Source organism: Lepisosteus platostomus, chromosome 13 (assembly GCF_059453375.1).
Source record: "Lepisosteus platostomus isolate fLepPlt1 chromosome 13, fLepPlt1.hap1, whole genome shotgun sequence".
Taxonomy (NCBI): domain Eukaryota; kingdom Metazoa; phylum Chordata; class Actinopteri; order Semionotiformes; family Lepisosteidae; genus Lepisosteus; species Lepisosteus platostomus.
The window spans coordinates 7,644,974-7,658,732 of NC_142623.1; positions in this window are offsets into that span (position 1 = coordinate 7,644,974).

Sequence of the window (13,759 nt, forward strand, 5' to 3'; positions counted from 1 at the left end):
CTTAGCTGAGTTCATTTTGGAATTGCATTTTAGTCCCCAAGTTATACTTGTTAGAAAGTTCGTCAAAGATGTTGGGATGATGCACACCACTGGCTGCCCTACTTAAATTGTTCCCCAGTTTTTACCGTTCTGGTACAGTAGGTACATCAGGTACAGTTACAGTCACATTCTTCAATGCTCATTCTGCATGGCTTTCCAGTGTATGTAGCCACAGAGAAAAGGTATGGAATGATTCTAATCCAAAGCTGCCCATGTGGAGGCAGAAAAGGTTCTAGCAGTAAATGCGCAGCTGTGCTTTACGTTTTTGCTTTGTGCTTTAGTTTTGTTAGTTTGAATCTAGAACATTGAAGTTTCGGGCTGCTGTTGTTCCGATAAGTAAATCAGCCCTATGATCAGCAATGGAAATGTCTAGTTTCTCATGTGATGCCACTAAATATTTTTTGTGCTGCTGTTGATGTTTCTCAAGGTAGTAGACCTTGTGCTACAGAGGGTCTTGTGTTATCTCATATGCAGTGCATATTATAAATCAGTCTTATAGGCTATTGTGCACGTGGGAGGAAGGGGTCGAGGTTAGTTTCTCATTCTGCAAACCAGACCAATCTGCAAGGCTGCAGAATGTGTTTTGCCTCCAGAACACTGTTAAGGCAGTGTGGAAATTACAGTACTGCGAACTGGTCGTTAAAAACCCACTGCGATACCATTGTTTGCTTAGAAATCCCCAGTCCTTCTAATAGGACTCTTTATTGAAACTTTCATTCTGCCTTAAGATGATCTGATTGTTTTCTTCAAACTCCTGATTGCACAGAATTGAAATGGGAAGGTCAGAATGGAAGGTTTTATGCTTACAAGGTACTAAACCCCAATGTCTTCTCTATACTGTATGTTGAAAGCAAGGCTTTGCTATCAGCGGCTTTCAGAAGAGGGGTCTAGTTTTTCCCCATGGTGTAATTGTGAATTAAAAAAAATGATCCAAACTTTGAATAGAGCATTTGAAAAAGTTTTTTTAAAACTTTTTAGGCCATTTACAGAGCTGCTCTAGCATGAGTGAGAGTGTTATAACTGGAAAAGCATCTAGGAGTTAGTAATAGATTGATTATAGCTTCTTGTACAGAGCATGGTACTCTCGCTCACTGAGAGACACCATGTAGTCCCAATCTGTATACCCCCAAGACTCTGTCCACAGACAGTACATAGACAGCCAAGGTGAATAATCTGAAGTTTCAGTGGGATTGTGAAAGCCCTGATGTCTACAGGTCTGTGCAGAACTTCGACATGAGGTCAGCAGATTGGTCTTGAGAGTGGATGCTGCACACATCAGAACAGTTTGGCTTGGAAAAAAATCTCAAATTTGTATGTTTGAAGGAAAATCTGTATCATTGTTAATGAAAGTAATACAAACTAAGTCATTTTTTGAAGTTCCTGAAAATATTCTGTGGGTTTTTGGAGTAAAGTAACTGAATTATGAAAAATTGGGTTCCGATTCAGAAATGGGAAATAGGAAGCAGAGGTTTAGAGTCAAGGTTTTATTTTGAAAGATGTAACGGAGTGACTGTAACACAATGCTTTGTACAGCATGACTAATAACACCAGCATTGTGGTAGTCATTGTTGTCACTTGCAAATGCAAGTGGAAAGAATATCAATATAACCGGTGATAAACAAAAACGTTTGGTTCATTTTGAAGCAAGAAGCTGCACTGCACGTCCCTGGTCTGTGCTGGATGCCAAAGGTGAGCTTTGTGTGAGCTAGAGAGGGCTAATTAGGTGCCCTCATCCCATTGGCAGTCTTTTTCAGCCTGTGCTCATCTGCGGGCTTGGCCTCCCACAGTAATGAGCCTGCGGGTTGTGCAAGAGGAAGAGACCTGCTGCTCTTTCTGTGGTGCGCTGACATGCTGCTTAATCCACTTATGTAACTCCTGCTGGGGGGTCCCTGGGGGGGATGTGTCCGTTTTCGTTAAACACCTTCCGATCGCTTCACATCGTTACTGTGTTTAGTCAGGGCTGAGGAAGGTGGTGTGTTGGGGGGGGGTTCCTTAGTCTTGACTAAATTAACTGAATCTCTGCTTTGGCCAGCCCATGAATGCAAACCCACTGACCTTCTGAAGAACCAATCTTCAAGGGCACATGCAAAGTCATGCCACTCCTTTATTAAAAACGGATGTCTCAGTTCTTGTTGGGGGAGGGTATTTTTAGTTGCCATGTGAAAATGATGTATCCCCACACAAGCCTGTAGTTGAAAAATCGTATTCCCAACCCCGTTAAATATTCATATGAATGGATGATCTAGGGTCTAGACGTATACAGTATTTCTTAAACTACAATGCTTTTGTATTACATTGACTTTATAGGAACTATACCATTAATGTGGGGATGTTGCAGCTATAGTACCCCAGAAACTGTGATCTGTTTTTGTAACTTTACACTCTCCGCATGCCTCATGTGGAGCTCCCTTTTGGCAGCAGTAAATATGAAGATATCCAACTTCAGAAGCTTCTTTGGCAAGATTTGTATGTGCATATATTGATGATATTAAAACCTTTCATGACAGCAGCATAATGGCAGACGGATCTGTTTTGCTGTTTAGTACCAAGGGGCTGGGCAGCTGCAGTACTTAGCCCTTGCAATGAAATGTTAGCCAAGATCTTTGTTGTCAAGACACATGGAGCGTTCTGCCCTGTAAACTCCAGCGGCATAGAGCAGGCAGGTGGGTTTAAAGAGTAGATATTTAAGTAAGGAAGCATAGCTGTGGATCTAAGGTCACGGCATACTAATAGGAACTGGTGGAATGGTGCCATTCAGTTGATGCAGCGCACTATCTTTAACCTGGTTCCCAGGCAAGATCTCGGAGAGAAACCTCTTCTCGAAGGGGCAGCTCTAGTTCAGTGACATATCGGTGTATTTTTGCTTTCTTTCCATCTGTCATCTCTGCTGTGACGTGGGTGAGGATCCCAAACAAGACATTTTCCACCAGCCCCATGCTGTGGCTATTGCAGACCTTCGTGGAGTCATGGGGCAATTAGGATCGGAGTCTGTAATTTCTGCCCTTTGCCTCTGTAATTCCTCTAAATTAGGGCTTGGGCTTGGTTTACATCAGCAAAACAAAGTATGAAATTTGTATATTGTAAGGTTTTGTGGTGAACTAGGAGCTCCCACTTAAACTGTCACTGATCCCTCAGAACCCTCTATTTGTCTGTCTCTGATTTTAGATGCAGCATAAATGAGCAACACAAGTTGAGATCAAAACATCTTAATTGGTCAAAAGTCACATGGCCTGGCTGTTTTTTTGCACGTCTTGTGTGAAGGTCTGTGTATCTCGCGATGTTCTTTGACAGCGGGAGATGGCCGATTTGTGGGGGGGAAAAAAAACGTTTAATGACAGAGTAAATCTAAGGGTGGAAAAAAAGGCACTGAACTTCATCTGTTAGTTATAACGGGCTGCGATTCTTTACTGCCAGTGACAAAATGAAAACCTGCAAAATATGTTTTAATTTAGAGGTGGGGTAGGGTGGGGGGGGAAGGCCTTTTGGATTCTCAAGTCTTTAAAAACAGCAGCCACTTGAAGCACTTGAACAAAAGCAGACAGCTGCTGTCTATTAACATTTCTGAAGAGAACATGTTGAACCATTCGTCTGATCGGCTCGTTCCCTGGATGATATTTTGGTGTGGGGAGATGCTTCTTAACCAGCCCTGGGGAGCCGCTGAACAAGAGGATGAAGATTTTGACAAGACTAGAAACATTCTTCTAGAACAGGCTGTAGATCCCCAACTCACCCAGCTTATGTTGGCGGGGACTGGTGGACGAATGTTAGCGCAATCTGAGCGTTCAGTTCTGCCGATGGGCTTTGTAGCAGAACACCACTCTGTGCTTAATGGATATCACAGCAGGTTCTCTCACCCCGAATTTTAGAGCCAACTAAAGCCTCCTGAAAGGGACCATTTTGTTCTCTGGACTTGCTGCTTATCACCCTCTTATTTCAGTGTTTCCTAGGGTCCAGTGAGCTCAACCACCATTATGCACAGTCTATAAACAACACTCTTCTATTCTGTGTAGCTACACTTTCCTTTGCAGAAAATCTACTTGCTCTCAGCAACAAACGGTTATCTGGGAATGTCCTGCAGCAATGGGATTCTCTGCTGGCTAGAGTCCCATGTTTTTTCAATAGGTCTGTGTACATCACAGCTGGCAACTACAAAGTAACTCATAGTATCAAAGTACACTCTTTGTTGTTGAGGAAACATTTTACATTTTGAGGATATAACATCTATGGGAAGCAGGTAACTGTCATCCTTCATGTACAAAAACTGACCTGCCAACATGAGGTGTAATGTATACTGTATAAGCTCTCATCACAATTGCTCTGAATTTTAAGATTATTATGGTTACTGCTACAAGTGTCAAGTATGAGACCTCTCCTGGAGTGCTGGCAGCCGGTCCTTTCTTGAGACTGCTGTGCTGCAGGTTCAGCGTGTGTGTGTGCAATTTTGCACGAAGGTCTGCGTGTGCATCTTTTAGAAGTGGTACGAAGACTGTTTGTGGAAATGTTGTCGTGTTAACGAGAGGCATGCAAACCCGACTCTCCTGGGGCGACGTTTGGCACAGCCTTAACTTAAAATAAATAATGAAACCTAAAGAAAGACGCCCCAAAAAAATGAAAAGGGGGAAAACGTTTTCTTGCAGCCCGTGAAGGAAAATAAATGGAGTTCCCATTGGGGTAGTGTTTGCATTCCTTCGGCTTGTGTCAGACTTTCCATGAGGTTCAACCGAGGATAATTTGAACCGTAATGGGGAGCAGATGTTGGTCGCGTCTAGTGCCCGGGTCTCTGAGGGCAAAGACCCACACTGCCTCTGGGAGCTGGCGAGAGTGTGGGTTCAGGCTGCTCTCTCTCTTTCTCCATGGCCAACACTTTGCAGGAACACAGTCCGTCCGAAGAGCCGGGGCTCATCGCGCAAGAGTGTGTCTGTATCCCTCGCGGTCCAGCCTGCAGACCTGCGCGTTACCAGGTCAAACTTCAGACCCCATGCACTCCTCTTGGTAAACCAATTTTGGGTTCTCATGTTGTGAAGAGTTGGAAAGGGATAGAGAAGAGAAGACCAAGGGTTGTTACATTTTCTGGACAGTCAAATCTCGTACCTTCTGTTATCGCACCTCAGTGTATTTCACTTTCATCCCCTTAAAGGCAGTTATTCCTGATCTGTGCTGCCTGAAGCCTGAAGACCTTGCTCCTCACTTTTAGGATATGGATCACCATGTTGACATTGCTACTACGAAGGTTTACTTATTGTATGTTCTACAAACATTGGGGGATTTCAGCTCCTTGATGTACATCAACAATCATTAATATTTAAATCCTCTACAAAAATCTGCATATGGATCCTGAAAGTAACAAAGCCTCAAACCGTTCATACATGTACATAGCATAGTCACACATAAATAGTAAACGTGCAGCCCTTAGTTTTGGGCAGAGGTCAATGCAGATGTGGAGCTCTTTTCCACTAAATGTCAGCATATTTTACTTTGATTAAGCATGTGTTTAATGTGTTTAATTGTGAAGCTTCAAAAGACCTCTCAGCAGAAAGCATGGCTTAAGGTTTCCTGAAGGTTAATTGGAATGTGCTACTGAGCAAAAGTATGGATATGCAACATGGTTTGAATGAATTCTCCGCGCCTTTATACTCTGTTATGTATAAAACTTGCTTTACAAGTCACATGATAGAAATCCATTGGTAATTTTATTTAATAACTGGAGGACAAATTAGTTCTCATTCTTTCCTTTAATACAGCAGCTCCTGTATTAGCACACCTCCTGTGCCAGAGCTCTTGTTGCCTATGTATGTCTGTCATTGTATGTTTTATATTTACGACGATGTAATCTCTGCAGCCAGCGTGATAAGGCTCTCTAACAAGCCAGTTGCTTTTATTTATATCCATTATTGCACACAGCTGTGGGCAGCGTTCGCAAAACCCCGTGATCGCCTCCACAATTTGCCAGGGGTGTCAGGAATCATTTAGGCTGCTTTTTCAATCCCAGGGAAAACAGAAACTCCCATTCCCTGCTTGTCAGCCAGAGCAGGGCTTCTCGTGTCGTTCAGTTGTTAGGCAGGGCTCGGCCCCCTGGGTCTGCGTGACTTGCTGAGCCTGTGCGGACAAGAAGGGGGAATATGAGAGCTTCAGTCCAGCACAGGGGTCTGAATGCATGCCTGCAGGGCTCCACAGCACGACAGCTTCAAAGTGCTGCCTTGCTGGGGCCACATGCACAGCGTGCTGAAATGCTGGGGTTCCCAGCCCTGGTCCTCGGGTTACCTCTTGTCTTCTGGTCTTCATTCCAGCTGAGCTCCTAGTGGCAGGGTTCTCTGCAGTAGAGTGTCAAGACCTTTTTTTCTGCTCTTAAGTCAGCTGGCATTAGCAATTCCTATGAACTCTGAATCATTCCCTCATTCATGTGGGAGGAATGTAAGTAATAGACCTCTGCAGAACCAAGATGTCTTTTCTTGGGAAGGGAAGTTTCATGTTTGATAAGTCTCAAGCTCACCTGTGTCAGGACCAGTCCATAACTGGTCACAGTTGTGCCGACAGAAATAAGGCAGATTTCAGAGGCAATTCCAAACTCCGTGAGTAAGTTGAATGGATGGAGCTGAATGGAGTTCTGTTTTAGTAATTAGTGCATTCTGCCTTCACCGACAGAGCTGCAGAAGGGAGGTGAAACTAAAGGCTTCAGTGTGTGAACAGGCTGAAAAAGTCTAATTGAGCAGTAAATTACTGGGATCAAAAACTTACTGTAGTGAAAACCACAAGAACCCCAGATCCAGGGCTGGGATCCATTGCTCTTTTTTTGTACCCCTCAAAGTAAAGATATTTGATTGTCTTAGCACAGTCCTTTCTGTTACAGTGTGTTGCAGAGTCTCCAAGAAAGGTTTTGCTCTTTTGTGTGCCTTTTATTTAATATGACAACGCGATCCAAGAATGGATAGGGGTGACTGATCTCTAAAAAAATTCTATTTTTTTAGCCACAAATATTGCAGAAAAAAAATATTTTGCAAGTTCTTCCCTGTGTTGTGTATTTTACATTCTGCCTAAGTTCTGAAAAAGCATTAGTGTGCTTCAGTGAGGCTGTTCTTCAATGTCTGATTCTCAAAACGAATACCAACTGCTGATATGTTAAGCAGAATACCCTCTGTTTGTTTCTGCTTTGTTTCCTCTTCTGCCTTATTATGAGGAGCCACTGTTGGTTGTGTGAAACTGACAACACTACCAACAAGATGAAAGAGAAGCATTGTGGTGGACTGGGTTTAGACTTGAGGTTCAGAGCTTGTTGCTGTAAATCTGAGCTGTCAGCAAGCTTTGGGAACATGGTCAGTGTTTCCACTGGAGTCAACACCAGGGAAGATATTCTGAGGTGGAATGTCTTCTCCCCAAGCTGCTGTTGTTGTTTTGGTTGCCCCATAGGAACAGAGGCCGGTAATGATCCCCCTGTTTGCACATGGTGGAAAAAGTTTCATTTTTCTAATAACAGCTGGCAGGGGCTGCTGGGAAGCTCTGTGGCCCCTTGTCCGCATGCTGTGGGTCAGTGTTGGGCTTTCCACTACATTTTCCATGCTGGATCAGTGCGGATTGTCCTTAATGCAAACCAGATGCCAGGATTCCCCCAAGGAACCGGATCTTTCAGCCATTGTGGAATATTGTCATTCCTTCCATGCCAGAGAATAATGTTCAGAATATCACCAGCAGGAGCCATAGGAGAGTTTCATAAAGCCCACCTTTTCCTTCATAGACAAAGCTGCTGTTGTTAATTCAGAAGCCATTCTTCTATAATAACGCCCCCACCATACCCCTAACTGACCTGCTCCTCCAAGTGTCATCTCTGTATCTGTACTGTGCTGCTATCGTCCATGTGAAGACACTGGAGTGTTTGTCAGATCCAGTGGTCTTGGTGCATAATGAATGAAAACTGTCACAGGAAGTTGTTGTACATTTCTTTGCCTGTGTTTAACATAAGGTTGTGCACTGAAGCGTGAGGGCCAGTGCAGTGTTTCATAAGAAGAAATCTGGCTCAGTGTTGAAGTCCTTTAGGTAACCCAGAGAGATGATGTGATCTGCAGTGTAGGTCCCATCAGCATGGAAACAAGTGGCTAAGTAACAGATGCAGAATGAGGCCTGTAAGCTAAAGAAGACAACTCAATCCAAAACTCCTGGATCCATCGGCGTGATATGCACAGTCATCAGGCACAGCTAATGCAGCGGAGCATGTGAGTTGGGTATGAGTCTGAATGGCAGTTTGGCCCCCACCAGGGTTCGAACCACTGTTCCTCGAGCTCCCGCTGGTCCTACAAAGCTGCACAGTGCACGGGCAGGCAGACAGACATCTTTCAAGCTACAGAGGTATAGGTCCAGTGGGACAGTGGCACCCAGCAGGACAGATCTCGTACTGCATTCGCACACATGGGCTCGCTTGAGTCCAGTGCTCACAAACCAGCTATGAGCCAGGATGAGTACCGCGCCGCAGAGCACTCGCTCGCTGCCAGGATGATGGAAAATGTAACGAGCGTGTGGCAGTTAGTAAACAAGTGAGCCAGGTATGTCCCAGAGGAACACCAGGACGACATGGATCAAGCCCATCAAGGTGTCCCACACAGCTCCTCTCAGGGGTGTGGGAGCCCCCTCAGTACATGTGCTCATCCTCTGCCACTGGCGCCACAGTGCCACAGCATCTCGGCAGGGCACTCATGCCTGACTTGTGCCTGTCTGTGCAACCCCGAATTTGGGGTTACAATGATAAGGCTTCAGATGGACAGAGCATCAGGGTGTGAGTCAACTGATATCTAACAGTGCTTAGATCAAACAGATAACAGACACCACCCTTAACAATATCTTTCACAATGACAGGAACCTGCATGACTCAAAATTTAAATGTTTTTTTTCTGGGCTTTACTTTCCCACCAGTATAGTATTACTTTTTTCCTTCCAGAAAAAAAGACGTGTAATACACATGCAACCTTAACCGTTCTTGAGTGGAGTCTTGAGAATGAGGAATCACCAAAACTGAAGTTTGTCTGACAGGCATTGTTCACATTCTCTTCCAAACATACAGTACCTGCTGTGCCAGGAGGGACAGGTTTGTCAGGGAGTGCTGCACAGCCTGGTGGAATCCAGTGTCCAGGACCAGCATTGCTAGATAACCCACTAGTCATTGCAAGACATGACAGGAGAAAACAATGTACTGCATTCATGCACACCTGTTGTGGCATCTAGAAGTTATTTTAGTGTCTGTGTAGGTGTCCATCCATTGCATATTTAAAATCAAAAGATATTTGCAAGGATTGCACGGTGGCAGAGTGGTTGCGATTGCTGCCTCACAGCGCTGGGGCCCTGGGGTGCTGTCTGCATGGGGGTTGTATGTTCTCTCTGTGTTCAGGTGGGTCTCCTTCAGGTGCTCAGGTTTCAAAGACAGTTGGCCTGGTGTGACTGTGTGTGTGTGCCCTGCGATGGACAGATGTCCCATCCAAGGTGGATCCTGCCTTGCACCTGTTGCTTGCCAGGATAGGCTCCGGCTCCCCTGTAACCCTGGATTGGGTAAAGCGCTTAGAAAATGGGTGGATGGATGCTGACAAGGTCAGTTGCCCACTTCGAAGCACTGCAGCTTGCAAACCCCACACAGCCTAGCAGAGCACTCTGCAGATGGTGGGACAACAGGCGCCAGGCCAGTGTCATCACTGGTGTCTACCAACTGCATTTCTCAACAAGTCAGATCTTGGACTGTTACTGAGTGCAGATACCGTCCGTCCCCCTTCTGATTCATGACCTGACAAATACAACAAGCTGCTGTATCCCAATGGATTGTTTTGATTGCAAAACGAGCAGAAATTATATCCAAATTGGACATGACATCACAGTGAATAGGGTTTATTATTTCAAAGGACCGCTCAAGGCACTGTAGCCTGCAGTGTGTTTTACTTCTCTAAAGCATACTGTTCCACAGACTGCAGGTTTGCGGAGAAAATACCACAGCAGTATTTTTGGTCATGAAAACCCTCATTATGTGACTGAGGGTTGGACAGAGAGAGTGAGTGTGAGCTTTTGTGTCAGTGTTGGAGTTACTATTGTACAGTTTGTTCATGGAAAGTAGCTCTTGCTCTCCGCTAGAGTCTGTGGATCCCAGTACACATGCCTGAGAAGACACTGACTTCTGGGATATGTCTGAATGGGTACCACGAATCCTGTTCATGTCTGTGATTCAGGTCCAGAGCCTGGTTCTGTGTGAGGATCCTTTTAATGTGGTTCTGTGTGAGGATCCATTTTCTGATTTGCTGCTCTTAATGCTCAGATGCTAACACGGCAGTAATAATGGATTTTGTTGCGTCACTGACTGTGAGCAGATCAGAAAAAAGGGGACCCTGGAGCCATTTTGCCAAAGTACTGTGATTCCACTGTGGGGTACTGCATGTCACTGTCTCTATGATGAAAGTAATCCCTTTGCACTAAACAAGCTCAGGGGAACATGTGTTGTGAATATGCTCTTTTTTGTGGGTCGGAATGCTTTCCACAACTGCATTCCTCCGATGTTCCAAGGAAGAAAATTCATCAGATCCTTATACACGTATAAAAGGCACCATGAGGGCATTTCCCTATGGGCAGCTGTACATGCCGGAGAGCAGTATGTGACCTCAAAAAGTGATGTTAGTTCCATGCTGTTGTCCATGGGAATGTGTTCCTTGATATCCATTTTGCATGTGTTCAAACACGCATTACTCCGCCACTGCCCGATCCCTGTTTCAGCTGTCTGAATAAACGAGCCTCTGTGTTCAAGCATGTGGAAGGCTGGGGTAGGGCAGTTTTGCCAGGAACAAGTTTGTTTTAGCTTTCCAACCTGATCCGATAGTGGAATGTTAGAAGTCATGGACTGGCTGATGTCATTGCTCTCTCCTCCCACGCTGTGGCTGGCCGGAACACTGATTATCTCTCCCCTGCGGCACACATTGAAATCATCCCTCAGACATCTAAGAGATTGGAGCCCAAAAAACTAAACAGAGCTTTCTCAAACAGGGCCGTCTTCACATGTCCCAGAGTGGCAATATTATTGGGAAGTACAGGGGCTTGTGTTTTCCGTCTCCTGTCTCCTGGGAAGTGAGACCCATGTGCTGGGCAGGTGCTGGAGGATTGCACTCTGCCTCCCAGAGTCCCACACTCTGACATATAGGGACTAAATGGGAATCCGGTTAGGCTTAAGAACCATCTTCTATACTATCCAACATCAATATGTGATACTGCAGCATACATTGGTATATCCTTTATGTATTACAGAATACACTTATAATTTAATTAATTTTTTGATTTGGCCATGCATTTTTAGTCTTTAACCATGCATCATATTTTCTGAATATCTCAGTTACAGATATTGGCACTAGACAAGATTAATCTAATATTTCAAGTAAAATAAATGGAGTTTGGCCAAAGAAGTTTGGAAAACAGGTGAAATTTTAATCTCTTCACCTTCCACTCTAACACAGACATTTCACACCTCCTGAGCAACCATTCTACTCATCTTGTCTCGCACCCCTGCACCACTCCACCTCATCTTCCCCCTTGCTGCAGCTCCCTGGCTCATTCCTCACCAGCTAGGAGGTGTCCTGTCATTCTTGACCTTACAGTCAGACTGCCTTTTGCTCAGACAGACGTGTTCCATCAGATTCCAATATGCTGCCCCTAGACATTCTGTCACCTCTTTGCATTGTAATGTGATCAAAGTGCTTAAAATATTGTTAAGTTGTACTTATTAGTAAATGATAGCTTTTCTGGGTGCATTGCACATTTATTCATCCTAGTCAGTAGTAGATAAGACGTTCTGGTGAATTAACCAATTTAAGCTTCTTTCATGTGTATGGACCTGCTTCAAACTTATAGATGAGTGATGCATCTACAGTAGGTCTGTGCCAGTTATTTTTTCTCAGCTTTGGCATAGGACATTGAGCATAGAATTACAGAAGCAGTATGTCTTTATGTCTAGGATTCTAGTGTGAATGGCTGGACACCTAAAGTCTTGCTCAGAAATGGATCTTGTTTTTCTGGTACAAAGCAGTCCAGAAAGTTTCTAGCCATGTAGAAACCTTTCTTTTATTTTTATCTTGCAAATTTATGAAGGCATCTTGGCTCAATATTTATTTCAGGAATGCTGCACGGTATATTTTTATTTAGTTCTTTTTTTTTCTTTGGCTCAGAGAAACAGTGAAGGAAAACATAGTACCTAGGATGGGCAGCTCTCCCAGATCTAAAAATAGGGATATAGGGTTAGTCAGGGTGGTGGGGCGAGAGTAGTTGGGAGGCAGCTGTGTTTTTATTCGTCTTCAAGGAATGCAAAGCATTTGTGAGCTTGGGGAAGATGAGGAATAGGACTGAAGAGTCTATCTCTGGAGTCGAGTAGATTTCTCCTCTCCAGCGGTTTGATTGCCCAGCGCAGACGGAGAGTTTTCAATGGCGCAGTGCCCCAGGAAGACAGACAGGAATGTGCGGCATGTGTTAGGAAAGATTATAGTGCTATTTCAGTCAAGTACATAAACAGAGGAGGCTTCAATCTACCTGAATGGTAGGAGTACAGAGCCTGCAAGGTGGTCTAGGAGTTTTCGTTCTTCTAGGGATGACTGAGGGTCCTAGTTTTTAACTCTTGGTCTCTCCCCTGTTGCTCTGATTTGCCTTTGGTTTGGTCATTGGGAGATAACGGTGTATGGTTCTGTTTTGTGTCCAGTGGTGACGTTCCTTCGAAGTGCCAGGTTGGGACCGAGATTGTCTGGGCAGTAGTGGACTGCTGGCTGAGCTGTGCGGGGCATAATTGTGCATAATAGTGACCCCTGCAGTTTGCTGTGAGATTGCGGTGGCGTTGGAAAGCTTTGCATGACTTGGGCAATCAGCGTTATCTCTGCTGTAGGTACTGGGGAACTTACATCATGAAAAATGATGGATTGGTCTGACAATGCATGACTCAGAGGAAAACCAGCAGACGGTTTAAATCTGTACTGTGCTAGTACAAGGGTCATAGCAGTGAACAAACCTGATTAAATCTCTGTGAATCCAACTTGGGAAGGTTTAATAATCATTTACTGTTTTTTTAAACTAAGACAGTTATGCTGTGTATTCAAATTGAACTAGAGAGAGGCTAACCCCAGTAGGGTGCTCAAGTTTGTAATAAGAACGACTACTCATTCCAGGGGATCATTGATGCAGGATATTTGTACTGTGCCTTGCTTTTCTATAGACAGCTTAATCAAAATGTGCTGTCTACGTTAGTGTGCTCAATCGGGGATTGGAAATCATGTTCGAGTACCTACAATTGATTAGGCAGTATGAGATTACTTAAACCATTAGACTTTTCACCAGTGATTCAGGGATTTTCTTGAGTATTTCATTAAGCTGGACATCAATGTTATGTCTAATGTACAGTTTAGTGGCTGTGTAGCATCACACTACCAGCAGATCTAAATCCCCAGCTATGTGTTTTTGTTACTGCTGCATTCAGCAAAATCATATGACCAGTAGTATACAAAGCAAAATCCAGGGTATTACTTAAAGCATCAAATATTTTGGGAGCCTCACCCAGATACTAGCACAAGATTTCTGTCCTCAAGGAGTGGGTTTATGCCAAATCTTAAGAAGTGGGAGAAGAGATTATTAATCTTGAAAAAGAGAAGCTAAAATGCATGAAATGTTCTTGATGTTATCTGGCAGCTCAGTCGATTCATCTGGGGCCAGCTGGCTTGGTTTCCTTGTTATTCCA